This window comes from Haemaphysalis longicornis, unplaced genomic scaffold (assembly GCF_048455015.1).
Source record: "Haemaphysalis longicornis isolate Haplotype H1 unplaced genomic scaffold, Haemaphysalis longicornis Haplotype H1 scaffold_4, whole genome shotgun sequence".
Classification (NCBI taxonomy): Eukaryota; Metazoa; Arthropoda; class Arachnida; order Ixodida; family Ixodidae; genus Haemaphysalis; species Haemaphysalis longicornis.
The window spans coordinates 213,966,470-213,981,476 of NW_027526361.1; the positions used below are offsets into that span (position 1 = coordinate 213,966,470).

General features: G+C 48.2%; 1 non-coding gene across 1 annotated transcript; it reads left to right on the forward strand.

Moving 5' to 3' along the window:
• The first annotated feature begins 14,468 nt into the window (after positions 1-14,468).
• Trnat-ugu (transfer RNA threonine (anticodon UGU)) lies at positions 14,469-14,540 on the forward strand. Its single transcript has one exon. It is a non-coding gene; the product is annotated as a tRNA-Thr (tRNA).
• Positions 14,541-15,007: the final 467 nt, after the last annotated feature.

The following is a 15,007-nucleotide window of genomic DNA, read 5'->3' on the forward strand; positions in this document are numbered from 1 at the left end:
TGTCGGCTCTACACCTTTCAGCAAACAACTCAGCGCTGCCTGTTCTGCCAGTCCAGAAAACATCGTTCAGAGGTCTGCGACTTCGATGAATGGGACCTCACGCGAAAAAAACAGCTGCTCACAAAGGAAGGCCGATGCTTCCGATGTCTGAAGAAAGGCCACGTGTCCAAGGACTGCCGAGGTCGACTACGGTGCGGCAAGTGTGCTCGAAAGCATGCAACCACCTTCTGCACGGCAGACGCCCAGAGCAGACACAACGTTGTCTTTACATGTACAATAGAGTGACTGGAATCAACAGAATCAATAAAACGCAAAGCTAAGTTTATAATTTTTGCCGCTTCTCATGACTGCGATTTTTTATAGCCAGGTGTGGCATATGTGACGAGGGTCTGACACCTCCTTTTGTAATGGACACGCCTGGTTGACAAAGGCCGAAATTCCTTCGGCGCTGAGCATATTTTCGGCGCGCGTCGTAGGAACAATACTTACAGAGGCCGCCCGAGGGTCAATGGCCAGCGCTCGGAGTTGCTATGGGTCGGTTAGTTTTTATTAGTTATTTACTCGTCCTTTGATAAATATCTTGAAGCTTGAGTTAAAGTTAGCTCTTGAGTGTGGATAAAATATATGTTTGCGTATAAACCTTTGGTTGATCGTGTGTGTTAGTAGTTCCTCCTCACACTCTTTCGGAACACGGCCTTGATGGCGTCGTTTTAATGTAATAAAACCTATTGCCTGGTGTTTTGGGGGTGGATCTAAAGAATCTAGAGACGAGAGTCAGTCGACCGAACAAGAGCAAACGAGGGCAGACGCAGGGCGACCCTCGCGACCTAAATACATTTAGTTAAGTGCATTTAGGTATTTCGCTGTTTTGTTTTCATAAACGATGTGTTTGTAATTTTTTAATTGGTTTGTTAATTTAAATTTTTTTGTTAATTGGTAATTTTTTTGTTAGGGTTTGTTAATTTAAAAGATTAAAATATTTCTTAATTGGTATGACTTTAATTGTAACCAAATGTCGTCGTCTGTAGATTCAAAAAGTGAAGCCCAGGTTTGAAAAGCAGTTAAGTACTGTGGATGTACTGAGCATGCTATCACAGCGGCTGTGAACAAACGGAAATAAAGAAAAAACAATATGAAAATGTTTTTTATAACGTTTCATAAACTGGGTATGTTATTCCGGGAAGGGGCTAAACGGAAAAATGCGAAACGGGAAGGTTCTTTCGCCCCGGGTTGAAATGGGAACAAACGGGAAGGTTGAAATGGGAACAGGTTCAAACGGGAACGGGCCAAGTGGGAAAGGGCGAAACGGGAAGGTCATTTTGCGCCGGGTGGAAACGGGAGGGAACAAGCGGGAAGGGTGAAATGGGACTGGGTTCAAACCGGAACCTCCCGGAGGGAAACTACACAAACCCACACACAAAAGAAAAAGCAATGACCCAGCAACTGAAATGGCACATGTCACCCACGGCAACATTCCTGGAACACGCCTGTCCTTGAACTCAAAAATGAAAAGATAAGAATAGAGTGACACGGTGCACAAGACCACGCGGAGTAAAAAAAAGCAAGAAAAAAAATAAAATGGAATTCCAAAAGCAAAACTTCGAGGGATGCGGGCGAGTATTAAGCTAGACGCTAAGGAATAAAAAAAGGAATTAGGTGACCAGGTAAGGACCAGAGGGAGCGGCAATAGTCTTTGGATAAGGTATATGCAAGACATTACCTATTTCTGTATTGCCGGTGAATATCGCAAGGATTCCAAGTTGCCCCTAGATGCATTAATTCCAGTAGGTTCTATGGAGTTGAATTTGTGAATTAAATAGGATTCTCGGTATTTTCTGTCCCTAAGATAGCTGCAGTTTGACTGAAGTATATACAACTTAAGGTCATCAAAATTGTGGCCTGGTTGGTTGAAACGCTGCGCTGCAGCTATGGAGGATTTGCTAAGAGTATCTGCCCGGTGACCACTAAGACGTAGGCTCATAGATTGACTCGTTTCGCCTATATACTGTTTGTGGCACATTGAGCATTCCAACATATACACAATGTTGGATGAAGTGCGCGTAAAACTTGAAATAATTTTGTGGACATAATTACTGGCTGTGCTTTTTACAATGCAGTCGGTCTGCAGGTGCCTGCAAGTCTTGCATCTGGGGCGGGAGCAGCTGGCTATGACTAGTTGCTTTGAAGGCCCTGTTTTACCATGCACTCAAATATTTTTTAGATTCCTGTTTCTCCGGTAGGTTACCCTTGGGGCTTCCGGGAAAGTCTTTCTAAGTCGGTCGTTACTGGCTAAAATGGGGTAGTACTTGTGCAGTATATTGTTTACGTTTGGGAGGGCGTTTGAAAATTTAGTTATTAGGGCAGGCGGCCTGGCGCTTTTGTTTTGTCGCTGTTTGTTGAGCACGTCATCCCTTTTGAGATTAGATGCAGGTTGGTACGCCTGATCGAGCGAGCTTTTGGGGTGGTTCATGTTAATAAGGGTGGACTTGAGTTCATCTAGGTGCTCTACGTAGTCACTGTCATCCCTGCATACTCTTCTAAGCCTGGTGGCTTCTCCTACAACGATCCCTTGCTTGCAGTGTCTCGGGTGATAGCTTTTATAGTCTAGGTACTGCTGCCTGTCAGTTGGTTTTCTGAAAAGCGTGGTTTTAAGTTTACCGTTGTCTAAAATGACGGTAGTATCCAGGAAGTTCACTTCTTTTTCAGAATACTGGCAGGAGAATTTATTAGTCGGATGCGAAGAATTGAGATCAGATAAAAACGTTTCTAGAGCCGCGCGACCGTGTTCCCAAATCATGAAGATGTCGGATATGTAGCGAAGGTAAACCTGAGGTTTATGCGGAAAAGAGCTTAATAGAGTGGCTTCAAGTTTCCCCATGAAAATGTTGGCATAGGTCGGCGCAAATGGAGTACCCATGCTGGTTCCAAAAACTTGCAAAAAGTAAGAAGAGTCAAATTCAAAATAGTTGAGAGTTAAAACTAGTTTTAACAAAGTTATGTACACTTCTGGCGCATGTTGGTGCGGGTTCTCTGATAGAGCTTTTGATACAGCTTCAATTCCTTCGACGAAAGGGATGTTTGCATACACTGCAGCAACGTCAAAAGTAACAAGGAGGGTTCTACTGGGTAGGCGCCAACCCTTATTTATCTCTTCTATTATGCGGAGGAAGTGGGGGGTGTCCTGAACGAATGAAGGAAGAAGACTCGGAATGTCAGATAGGTAATGATTCAGAAACTGAGATAATGCTTCTGTTTCGGTATTGTTATTCGAAACTATGTGTCTGCCAGGAATGTCTGCAGTGAACAATAATTCTACAGGGACTTTGTGGATTTTTGGGAGGAGGTTAAAACGGCCTGCATGCTTATTATTCGGTTTCATGAAATTTAAGTCAGTGGTTGTTATTAATACTCTAGATCGCAGATCTGTGAGGCTCTGAAGGATTTTTAGGCTGTATTCCTGGCTCGGATCGTTATCTAAGGGCTTGTGGTGGAAATGGTTATTGAGCTGCCTATCAGCTTCATCTTTGTATTTTCCCATAGGTAAAACAACTACGCTACCACCTTTGTCGGCTGGCTTTATGTCTATGTCGGTTCTGGCTGATAGGCTATTCAGGGTAACTTTTTCCGACGGAGTTAGGTTCTTGCGCTTGTTTGATCGCTTGGTTGTTGCCAATATTTCTCTTGATACTGATTTTAAGTACAGATCTAATTCTGGAGATTGATCTACATCTGGAGTCGAAGTGCTAGGAGGGTGGAGGGTGCATTCGTTAATGTCAGATTGGTCCTGCTTTTCCGAAAAAAACTCGCTTATTCTCATTCTCCGAGAACATTCAGTGAGATCTTTATGTAACTCGTATTCGTTCACACGGTTATTTGTGGGACAGAAAGTTAAACCTCTTTCTAGGATACCTTTTTCGTCAGCCGTTAGTGTTTTGGAAATGTCAATGACGTTGCTGGGGCCGGTAGTGAGGGAGCTAGTCTTTTCTATAGGATTATTGGCTGGGGAATGAGGTTCTACTAAAGCAATCTCTGTATCGAGGGGCAAGATTGCATGACCTAATACTCTATTGTCCGGGCTATTGAGAGGCTGATTTTCTACAGTGCAAGCTGTAATTCGCGAGGAAGCTGGTCACGTTGAAACTTAACCGCTTCCCTATTACTAAGATCATTTTCCTTATGATTTATAAAAATATTCAGATCTGTTTTCTCCTGCTCAGTTAGCGAAAGAGCTTCAATCTGCTCATTGACGAGGCTGAGTTGGCTAGTACAGTGGTCTCTAAGAATTTCTAGGAGGGAAAGCGAAGCATTATTGAGAATACCTTGCCACGTGGCAGCTAGTTCAGGAGGGAGCTCACCAAGGGCACAACTAACTTTTATGTGGATGCTTTTTGGGATCTTTTTGCTTTGGAGAATCGAGGAGTACGTTTTCAGATGAAATCTGTAGTTGGTTTGTTTGCCGGATAGTTTTCGAGCTTTGAGGAAAGAGCGGGATGTAGGGGTTGGAGCATCCGGTCTACTCGGTGGTAGTCATTTCGTATGTGCAGACCTCCGGAGTGACACTGTTTTGCTTGGAGTCAGTTGTTTAAGGGGGCTGCTTTGGGTGAGGTCCACATGGATGCCTGTTTGGGTGCCTGTTTGCGTTATACTGCGTGTTGGGGTCTGCGTGAACCATGAGCGTGATGTCTTTGGTGGGTCGGGTTGTTGTTCGCCTGCGTGCTGTACAGCTGGTGTTGCGGCAACGTCCATGGTTTGGGTGCTGGCGTCACATGTGCTGTTCTTAGGTGGACATGACATTTCGCTACTGTTGGGGGTGTTGGGTTGGTTCTGTTCTGTGCTCGCCGGAGATGGGAGGCTGATGCGTGAAGTTGGGAGCGTCACCTTACATGAGTTCCTCAGCTTGCGCTTGATGTTTTCTGAAATCAGTCGGACGCCTCGAATGTTAGGGTGCAGTCCATCCTTGGCCAGGTGTCCTAGGGTGTCGTGGTAAATTTTTGCGTGGTCGATGATGTCAGCGTTTCTTTTGTTGTGTCCAAGGTACATGAGGAAGTCGTTAAGCTTAGCTGACCTTTGTGAGTGAGCTAGAAGTCTGTGTGCCTGTGGTATGTCTGGCTTGTGTTTGTGTTCGATCCTGGGAAGTACTGTACATAGTGAGGGTTATCTGTGCTTTGGGCCTGTTGGTCTGAACGTCGTCAACAAGGGTTTTCATGCCGTCGATGGTGCTTTCAGCGGTATTGTTCTTGAGGTCGTTAGTGCCAAAGTGTAGAATAAAGTGAGTGATGTTGCGTGGGGTGGCGTCAATGAGTTTTCTGATGTCATGGGTTGTGGCGCCGCTTTGAAAGCTTATGTATGGTGAATGTTGTCCGAAAGGGAAGTGGTCGTGAATTTACTTAAAGTGGCTATCACCGATATATATATATATATATATATATATATATATATATATATACAGTCGAACACGGATATACCCAACTCCAAGGGGGTCGCGAAATAGTTCGATATATAAAAAAATTCGATATAAAAAATATGGGCTCTGAGACCTCACCTATGGCGGACGAGTACTTACCGATCGTCGCATTCAAGAATGACAACTAATTCCGCACTCACGACGCAACAGGACGCTTTATTTCCGTGAAAAAAAAATTCGCTTACCTTGGCCTGCTTCTTCGTACTGGAAATTAAATGAAAGAAGCTGGTCTCGATCTTCTCGAGGCTGCACAACTACAAAATTCCAGCAGTACGCTGCGCTTTCGCACACCATACACAACACGCACGCAAAAGAAGAACAGCGTGCACGCTGCACAAGAACTTTGAAGGTAACAATTCCTAGGCTCTCTGAACGGACTCCAACAAAGCGCTCGCGATGGTCATCTTGGAGAGAAACAGTGATCTCCGAAAGGTGCGGGACAACTCGCCAAACAGCAGCAACAGCAGCAAAATGCAAAAGGAGGTGGCCGCCAGCGCCTTCGTTCCCTCTTCCCTTTCCCGAGACGACATCGGGGGAAGACAGACCCAGATAGAAAGAAAAAAACCCTTTTTCGGCAAGCCGGGGAACGTACGCAGCCTCAAAACAAAAAAAGGACGTGCGCAGTCGGGGCATCCCTACCTCGCATTGTCACATTTTCCTAGCGTTCGGGCTTGTGTGCCAGAGAGATTCAGATCCGTTTACGCTACGGCGGCCGGTAGCGGGGCCCGACTGGGCAAGCGCAAATTCTTTCCGGTAGAGGGAATTAGTTCCGCGAGCCAGTCTTGTCCATGCCCGCGCATTCCACCACATTCTCCTCAACCTCAATCGGGGGGGCAGCGACCGCCGAAGAGTACCTTCCAGCTCGCGTGGCGTACGATATACGCAATGTCGGGAAAAATACGGTTCGATATAAACGTACGACTTCCTATACTTTTACACAGAATTTTCAAGGGGATAATTTATGAGTTCGATATAGACAATAATTCGATATAGCCGCGTTCGATATATCCGTGTTCGACTTTATATTGTAGTGCGGAAGAGATACAAGTATCTCCTACCCTTTCAAGGAGATTGGCCATGGTAATATAGCTTCAAGGAAGATGAAGAACCAGTGAACCGGACAGGGATCATCATCAGCCTGGACCGCGAGAAGAGCGCGTGAGAGCTACCGTCTGCCCCGCTTGCTTCGGACTGCCTTCGCTGAGCGTCCTGCTGCCTTGCCTTCGCAAATAAACCCATCTTACAGTTTGGTGGAGTGTGCGGGTTCTCCGCCTCAGCTCACCCCGTCTACCCTCGAGACTGGAGCTCCGCAGTTGTACCCTGCCATCTCCCACTGAGTCAACCATGCCTGGTGATGCCCAACACACCGCGCCACCTTCCCCGTCGGCTGTCACCTGCTCCGGCGCGATCCGCCAGCGTGACCCGCCGCAGTTCAGTGCCGCAGACGACCAGGACGTCGAGGACTGGCTTTCTTCTTTTGAGCGAGTAAGCTCTTACAATCGGTGGGATGAGGTCACGAAGCTCAGTAACGCGGGTTTCTCCTTGAGGGGCGTGGCTGAAGAATGGTTTCTGAACCATCCAGCTGATAGGTCAACGTGGACCGCATTTACGACGAACATTACTCGTGTATTCGGCCGCCCTGCTGTGCGCAAGTTTCTCGCGGAGCAGCGCTTAAGAGAGCGGGCTCAACAGGCCGGTGAGACCTTTACCTGTTACATTGAGGATGTGGTAGAACTCTGCCGACGCGCGAATCCATCGATGCCTGAGCAAGACACCGTCAAGCACCTCGTTAAAGGCATCGACGAGGACGCGTTCCAGATGCTGCTTGCGAAAAATACCCAAAACATAAGCGAAGTCGTCAGCCTGTGCCAAAGTTACGACGAGTTGCGCAGGCAGCGCACCTTGACTCGTCGCCCACTGTCGCAGCGTGACGAGCCACTCTGTGCGCTGGAAGTCGACGGAAACCCGTCCCTGCTGCGGCGCATCAAAGAGCTGATTCGTGAGGAGGTCGCCCGGCAGATCTCTCTCTTGCCTTGCTTACCGAAGCAGTCGTCGCCGACAGAAGATCCAGCCCAGACGTCACCACTCCATCAAATAATTCAAGAGCAAGTCGCTGACGCCATTTCACCTGCTCCCGAGCCCTTGCCTGTTGCGGCGCCACTCTGCTACGCTGAAGTTGCGGCACGGACCCCGGCTCACGCTTTTGTGCCTCGACGCCGCCCACAGCCGCCGCCACATCTTACTCAGGTTCGCCCGTCGCCGCTCAACACAAACCCCTGGCGAACGCCTGATAACCGGCCAGTATGTTTCTCTTGTCGAATTCCTGGCCACGTCGCACGTTATTACCGCCGTGGGATTCCGCCGCCAGGAGACGTTTACCGACGGCCAGCCTACGCTGATAACGCGTATGTTGCTTACCGCCCTTACAACGACGCCCATGCTGAGCCGCCCAATTCGCCGCCTTCTCGTGACGAACTCTCTTCTGGTGCCCGTCGGTCCGTCTCTCCTCGACGCCGTTCCATCTCGCCGATGCGGCGTCGTCCGACTGCCCAGGAAGAAAACTAATCGCCGCAGTTCCGGAGGCAAGAACTGCGGCACCGTCGAAATACCAAAGTCCTTGTCCGTCCCCTGCGAACACGATTGAAGTAGACTTGGAAGGAATCCCTCCATGCGCCTTGGTTGACACAAGAGCTGCTGTATCAGTTATGGACGAAGAGATTTGCCGCCAATTAAGAAAAGTGAGGACGCCTATTTCCGGTTTTCATCTCCGTACTGCCACAGCACACCACGTCGAGCTCCTCGCAGTTTGCACCGCCCGGATTTTAGTACAAAATGAGCTCTACATCATCGAGTTCCTCGTCCTGCCCTCTTGTTCCCATTGCATCATCTTAGGGTGGGACTTCTTGTCACTTCATAGCGCCATTATTGATATGCCCGTGCCGAGCTTGCTTTACTTCCTCTGTTTGACGCCGAAAAGGACAGTAATCCACTTTCTTCTAAGCTATGCACCGCCGACGCTTGCACAATTCCGCCAGCTTCTGCTGTTCTGATACCAGTGACCTGTGACACAATTTCCGAGGCAACAGTCCTGTTCACGCCCTCTAATCTTTTTTCCCACCGCAAAGGCACCTCTCTCCCCTATGCCGTCCTTACTATCGAGAATGGGGCAGGCACTATGGCTGTCTGCAATGCATCTCCTTCCCCATTACTGTGCTTCGTGGTGAGTGCCTTGGGCGTGTGGAAGCTGGTGATAGCCACCTCGTCGACTTCCCGGATGTGTCAGCCCCTCTGTCAATCAATTCAATGAGCCGACCTCTACCTTTTGACACTGCTGCCTTCGTTACCGCCGTAGACGACAGTCTCGATCCTGTTGAGCGCGACCAGCTTCTGACACTTCTTCAGCGTTTTCAATCCACCTTTGACTGTCACAAGACTTCTTTGGGTCACATATCAACCGTCTCTCATCCAATCGACACTGGCTCTCATCTTCCTTTGCGCCAGCGACCGTATCGCGTTTCGGCCAAAGAACATTCCGTCATCGAAAGCCAGGTTGATGAGATGCTCCAGCGTGGCGTCATTCGACCATCTAATAACCCTTGGGCTTCTCCAGTCGTGCCTGTTACGAAGAAGGATGGATCTATCCGATTTTGTGTGGATTACCGCCGACTTAACAAGATCACTCGGAAAGACGTTTACCCTCTGCCCCGGATCGACGATGCCTTAGACTGTCTGCAAGGCGCTGAGTTCTTTTCATCGCTGGACGTACGCTCCGGTTATTGGCAGGTGCCGATGGCAGACGATGACCGTGAAAAAACCGCCTTTGTGACCCCCGACGGATTATACGAATTTAACATAATGCCGTTCGGGTTGTGTAATGCGCCCGCCACTTTTGAGTGCATGATGGATGACATTTTACGTGGCCTCAAGAGGAAAACTTGTTTATGTTACTTAGACGATATCGTTATATTTCCCCCGATTTCGACACCAATCTTACTCGTCTAGAGCAAGTTTTGCATTGCCTAACGGATGCTGGTCTACAGCTAAACTTAAAGAAGTGCCATTTCGCGGCCCGAAAATTGAAATTTCTAATTCACGTGGTTTCAAAGGACGGTGTTCTCCCTGACCCTGCTACGCTACAAGCTGTGGCCGACTTCCCGAAACCGACCACTCTAAAAGCCCTGCGCAGTTTCATTGCCCTTTGTTGTTATTTCCGGCGACTCGTTCCAAATTTTGCATCGGTTATTGCACCTCTGACCAAGCTCCTCGGCGGAAGCCATGACTTGTCCACCTGGTCTCCTGCATGCGAGGCAGCCTTTTTGACGTTACGTCGGTTGCTCACCTCACGCCCTATACTGCGCCACTTCGATCCTCGTGCGCCCATCGAGATTCATACTGACGCCAGTGGCGTCGGTTTGGGAGCTGTACTCGCCCAAAGGAAGCCAGGATTTGACGAGTACGTTGTTGCCTATGCGAGCCGTACGCTTACAAAAGCCGAATCCAATTACTCCGTCACGGAGAAAGAGTGTTTGGCCATCGTGTGGGCTATTGCCAAATTCCGCCGCTACCTTTACGGCCGTGCCTTCGATGTCATGACAGACCATCACGCCCTTTGCTGGCTGACATCACTAAAGGATCCCTCTGGTCGCCTTGCCCCCTGGGCTCTCCGCCTCCAATAATATGACATCCGCGTGATATATCGGTCTGGTCGAAAACACAATGATGCGGACGCACTCTCTCGTTCACCTCTGTGCACGGATACGGCAGAGCTTATGGCTATTGACTCTACCCCGACATTCCAACCATTTGAGGACATGGCGGGGCAACAGCGGAAGGATCCCTGGATATCCTCACTCTGCGACCTTCTTTCTAATCCTACGCTGTGTACCGCTCCCCGAGCGCTGCGACGTCAGGCTGCGCACTTCGCCATCCGTGAAGGACTGCTCTATCGCCGCAATTATCGCCCAGAAGGACGCAAATGGTTGCTCGTGATCCCTCGTCACTTGCGGACTGCCATTTGTGAAAGCTTCCATGCGGATGTGCATTGTGCCCATGCAGGCGTGCTGAAGACGTACGAACGACTGTGACAGCGCTATTTTAGGAGAGGCATATATACCTTCGTGATGAAGTTTATTCGGGCATGCGAAGACTGCCAGCGTCGGAAGTCTCCGCCTCAGCAACAAACCGGTCCATTGCAGCCTTTACCCTGCCCAGCGCGACCTTTCGATCGGGTCGGTATTGACTTATAGGGGCCGCTGCCAGCTACTTCTGCCGGAAACCCTTGGGCCGTGGCTGCTATCGACCACCTTACGCGCTACGCTGAGACCGCTGCGCTACCGGCTGCCACGGCGAGCGAAGTTGCTTCTTTCCTTCTACAGCGTTTCATCCTCCGTCACGGAGCACCACGTGAACTTCTAAGTGATAGAGGGCGTGTCTTCTTGTCGGAAGTGATAGCAGCTCTCCTGGAAAAATGCAACTAGACTAACCGCACCACTACTGCCTACCACCCGCAGACGAATGGGATGACGGGGAGGTTTAACCGCACGCTTGGCGATATGCTCGCGAAGTACATCTCTTCCGACCACTCCAACTGGGACACGATTCTTCCTTTTGTCAGGTATGCCTATAACACCACGATGCAGTCTACCACGGGATTCTCCCCTTTTTTCCTTCTTTACGGTCGTGAACCATCCTGCACTCTCGACACAATTCTCCCCTATCGACGTGATGTTTCTGAGCACACGACCATTTCTCGACTCTGCAGCCACGCCGAAGAATGCCGCCAGATTGCCCGCGATTTAACTTCTGAAGACCAGTCGCACCAAACACATCGTAGTGATGGTGACCGCCCAGAAGCGACTTTTTCTCCCGGCTCCCTGGTATGTCTTTGGATACCGACTACTACTCCCGGTCTTTCCAGCAAGCTGCTATCCAAGTACCACGGCCCATACCGCGTTGTCGAACGCGCGTCACCTGTTAATTACGTCGTGGAGCCCCTAACGCCGTCCTCAGAACTTCGTCGCCGAGGCCGCGAGACAGTCCACGTGCAACGCCTCAAGCGTTAATACGATCCTGTTGTCGTAGCGTGCCCCTAAGTCACCAGGGTGGCTCCCTTCGCCGCGGGGGGATGATTGTAGTGCGGAAGAGATACAAGTATCTCCTACCCTTTCAAGGAGATTGGCCATGGTAATATAGCTTCAAGGAAAATGAAGAACCAGTGAACAGGACAGGGATCATCATCAGCCTGGACCGCGAGAAGAGCGCGTGAGAACTAGCCGTCTGCCCCGCTTGCTTCGGACTGCCTTCGCTGAGCGTCCTGCTGCCTGCCTTCGCAAATAAACCCATCTTACATTTTACAATATATATAGTCTGCAAAGATAAAAACCCACACAGAGCGCGAAAAAATAAGGTTAGTAGAGACAGAGACACGCGATAAAGACGTAGAAAATAGAAATAAGTTTACTGACGTTTCAGGAAGAGGGTGTCCTCTTCCTGAAACGTCAGTAAACTTATTTCTATTTTCTACGTCTTTCTCGTGTGTCTATATATGTACATGTATATATATATATATATATGAATATATATGTATATATATACATATATATATATATATATATATATATATATATATATATATATATATATATATATATATATATATATATATATATATATATATATATATATATATATATATATATATATATATAAGACAAGAAATATGTCAACAATGTAAAAGCACGATTGTTGCCAACGTTTCAGCAAAGAGCCTTGCTTTCGTCAGGGCCTGACGAAAGCAAGTCTCTTTGCTGAAACGGTGGCAACAATCGTGCTTTTACCTTGTTGAAAGTTTTCTATAAATATATATATATATATATATATATATAGTAAAAACTGGGTATAGCTTCTAACAAAACTGTTTATTGGTCGACGTTTCGATCGGATGCCGATCTTTCTCAAGACAACATTTCGTATTTCTGTGCAGGTATTTATAAGCTCGTCGTCCAACGACGCCGAAAAAAGAGAGAGGGGGGATTTGGGGAGAGAGGTAGCAACAAACACGCTCTCGGCGAGGTGAGGTGAGGGTTTGCAAAAAAGAGAGAAAAAAAAGAAAGAAAAGGCAAAACAAAAACAAACCTAAACATGCAGAAAAGAGAGAGGAGTACACAACTCTTTCAAAAACACTGTCCTCCATCGTTCGTCAGCTTGTAGAACGAGTGACAGGTAGCGCCCGCTTCAGAGGGGGCCGCTCTGCTTAAGAAACAAAAGCGCAAAGCAGTAACAGGGACCCTCTCACACCATCACTGGGAGGCATAGAATTCTAATGGTCGCTGACCTTACGGGAAGAGTTTACAGGAAGCGGTCGCAGCCGCACACATATCTCAGTGACGCCAAACCTACAAAACAAACAGGCAGGCTCGTTAAGAGTGTAGGTACGATCTCCGCACTGTGGCTCAAAGCATGCACGATTCTGCCTACCGGCAGGTAGGCAGAATCGTCCTGCCGGTAGGTAGAATCGTGCCTTTGAGCCACAGTGCGGAGATCGTACCTGCACTCTTAACGAGCCTGCCTGTTTGTTTTGTAGGGTTGGCGTCCCTGAGATATGTGTGCGGCTGCGACCGCTTCCTGTAAACTCTCCCCGTAAGGTCAGTGACCATTACAATTCTGTGCCTCCCAGTGATGGTGTGAGAGCGTCCCTGTTACTGCTTTGCGCTTTCGTTTCTTAAGCAGAGCGGCCCCCCTCTGAAGCGGGCGCTACCTGTCACTCGTTCTACAAGCTGACGAACGATGGAGGACAGTGTTTTTGAAATAGTTGTGTACTCCTCTCTCTTTTCTGCATGTTTAGGTTTGTTTTTGTTTTGCCTTTTCTTTCGTTTTTTTCTCTCTTTTTTGCAAACCCTCACCTCACCTCGCCGAGAGCGTGTTTGTTGCTACCTCTCTCCCCAAATCCCCCCTCTCTCTTTTTTCGGCGTCGTTGGACGACGAGCTTATAAATATGTGCACAGAAATACGAAATGTTGTCTTGAGAAAGATCGGCATCCAATCGAAACGTCGACCAATAAACAGTTTTGTTAGAAGCTATACACAGTTTTTACTATTTGCTACGGCAACCAAAGACAGCCCTTCTCGCAATCTCTCTCTATATATATATATAGTAAGGAAATGAGGGGCTCGTTGAGGAAATACAGAAAGATAGGGCAGCAGTCTACAACGCCAAAGGAGGCATAGGGGTGGGGTTAGGCTCTTTTCTTTTTCACTACGGTTAATGTTAAACATTTTTTTAATATACAGAAGAAAGAAAGAAAGAAAAACACGTGCCAAGAGTGGGGACCGAACCCACGCCTTTTGATTACATGTCGAATGCCTTACCAATTCGGCTATCTGGGCGACTGTGTTCTCCTTCATTTTCTGGGCTATTTATATTTACTAGAAGTGTATCTGACGCTTGAGGGTGGTAGCCAGCGCCACTCTGACTACAAGGGGAGAAGGGGACCTTGTTTTCAACCCCCGGGGCGTGACTCGAGCGTCTACAGCCTGTCATGAGCGGGTAACTGGCGGGATGCCCTCTTATGCTACCTAGGCATCAAGGCTGCCAGAGCCGAGACCCTCGCTAGGCTAGAATAATATATTAAAAAAATGTTTACTTCATTAACCGTAGTGAAAAAGAAAAGAGCCTAACCCCACCCCTATGCCGCCTTTGGCGTTATAGACTGCTGCCCTATCTTTCTGTATTTCCTCAACGAGCCCCTCATTTCCTTACTATATTATTCTGCGAAACCCTAGCGAGGGTCTCGGCTCTGGCAGCCTTGATGCCTAAGTAGCATAAGAGGGCTTCCCGCCAGTTACCCGCTCATGACAGGCTGTAGACGCTCGAGTCACGCCCCGGGGGTTGAAAAGAGGGTCCCCTTCTCCCCTTGTAGTCAGAGTGGCGCTGGCTACCACCCTCAAGCGTCAGATACACTTCTAGTAAATATAAATAGCCCAGAAAGTGAAGGAGAACACAGTCGCCCAGATAGCCGAATTGGTAAGGCATTCGACATGTAATCGAAAGGCGTGGGTTCGATCCCCACTCTGGGCGCGTGTTTTTCTTTCTTTCTTTCTTCTGTATATTAAAAAAAATGTTTACTTCATTAAACGTAGTGAAAAAGAAAAGAGCCTAACCCCACCGCTATGTCTCCTTTGGCGTTGTAGACTGCTGCCCTATCTTTCTGTATATGTATATATATATATATATATATATATATATTGTAAGAGGCCTTCAAGGAGACGTTGCTCACTGATAGAGCGGAGGAGACAGACGCCATTTATTTGGCGAACGCGCAGCCAAGCAGCACTAGCCTCAGGGATGATGATGATCATGTAGAGGTGACGAAGACGAAGCATTACTGAAAAGGGTGACAGGCGATGATGATTACACAGAAGATTGAAATCAGCGAAATATTGTGCCGCGAAGAACTACAGTGCTTACACTAATTGCCCCCCCCCTCGAAGAAGGCGGTCGCCCGGCCACTGGCATTTAGGAAGTGCGAGACTGGAACTTTTTGA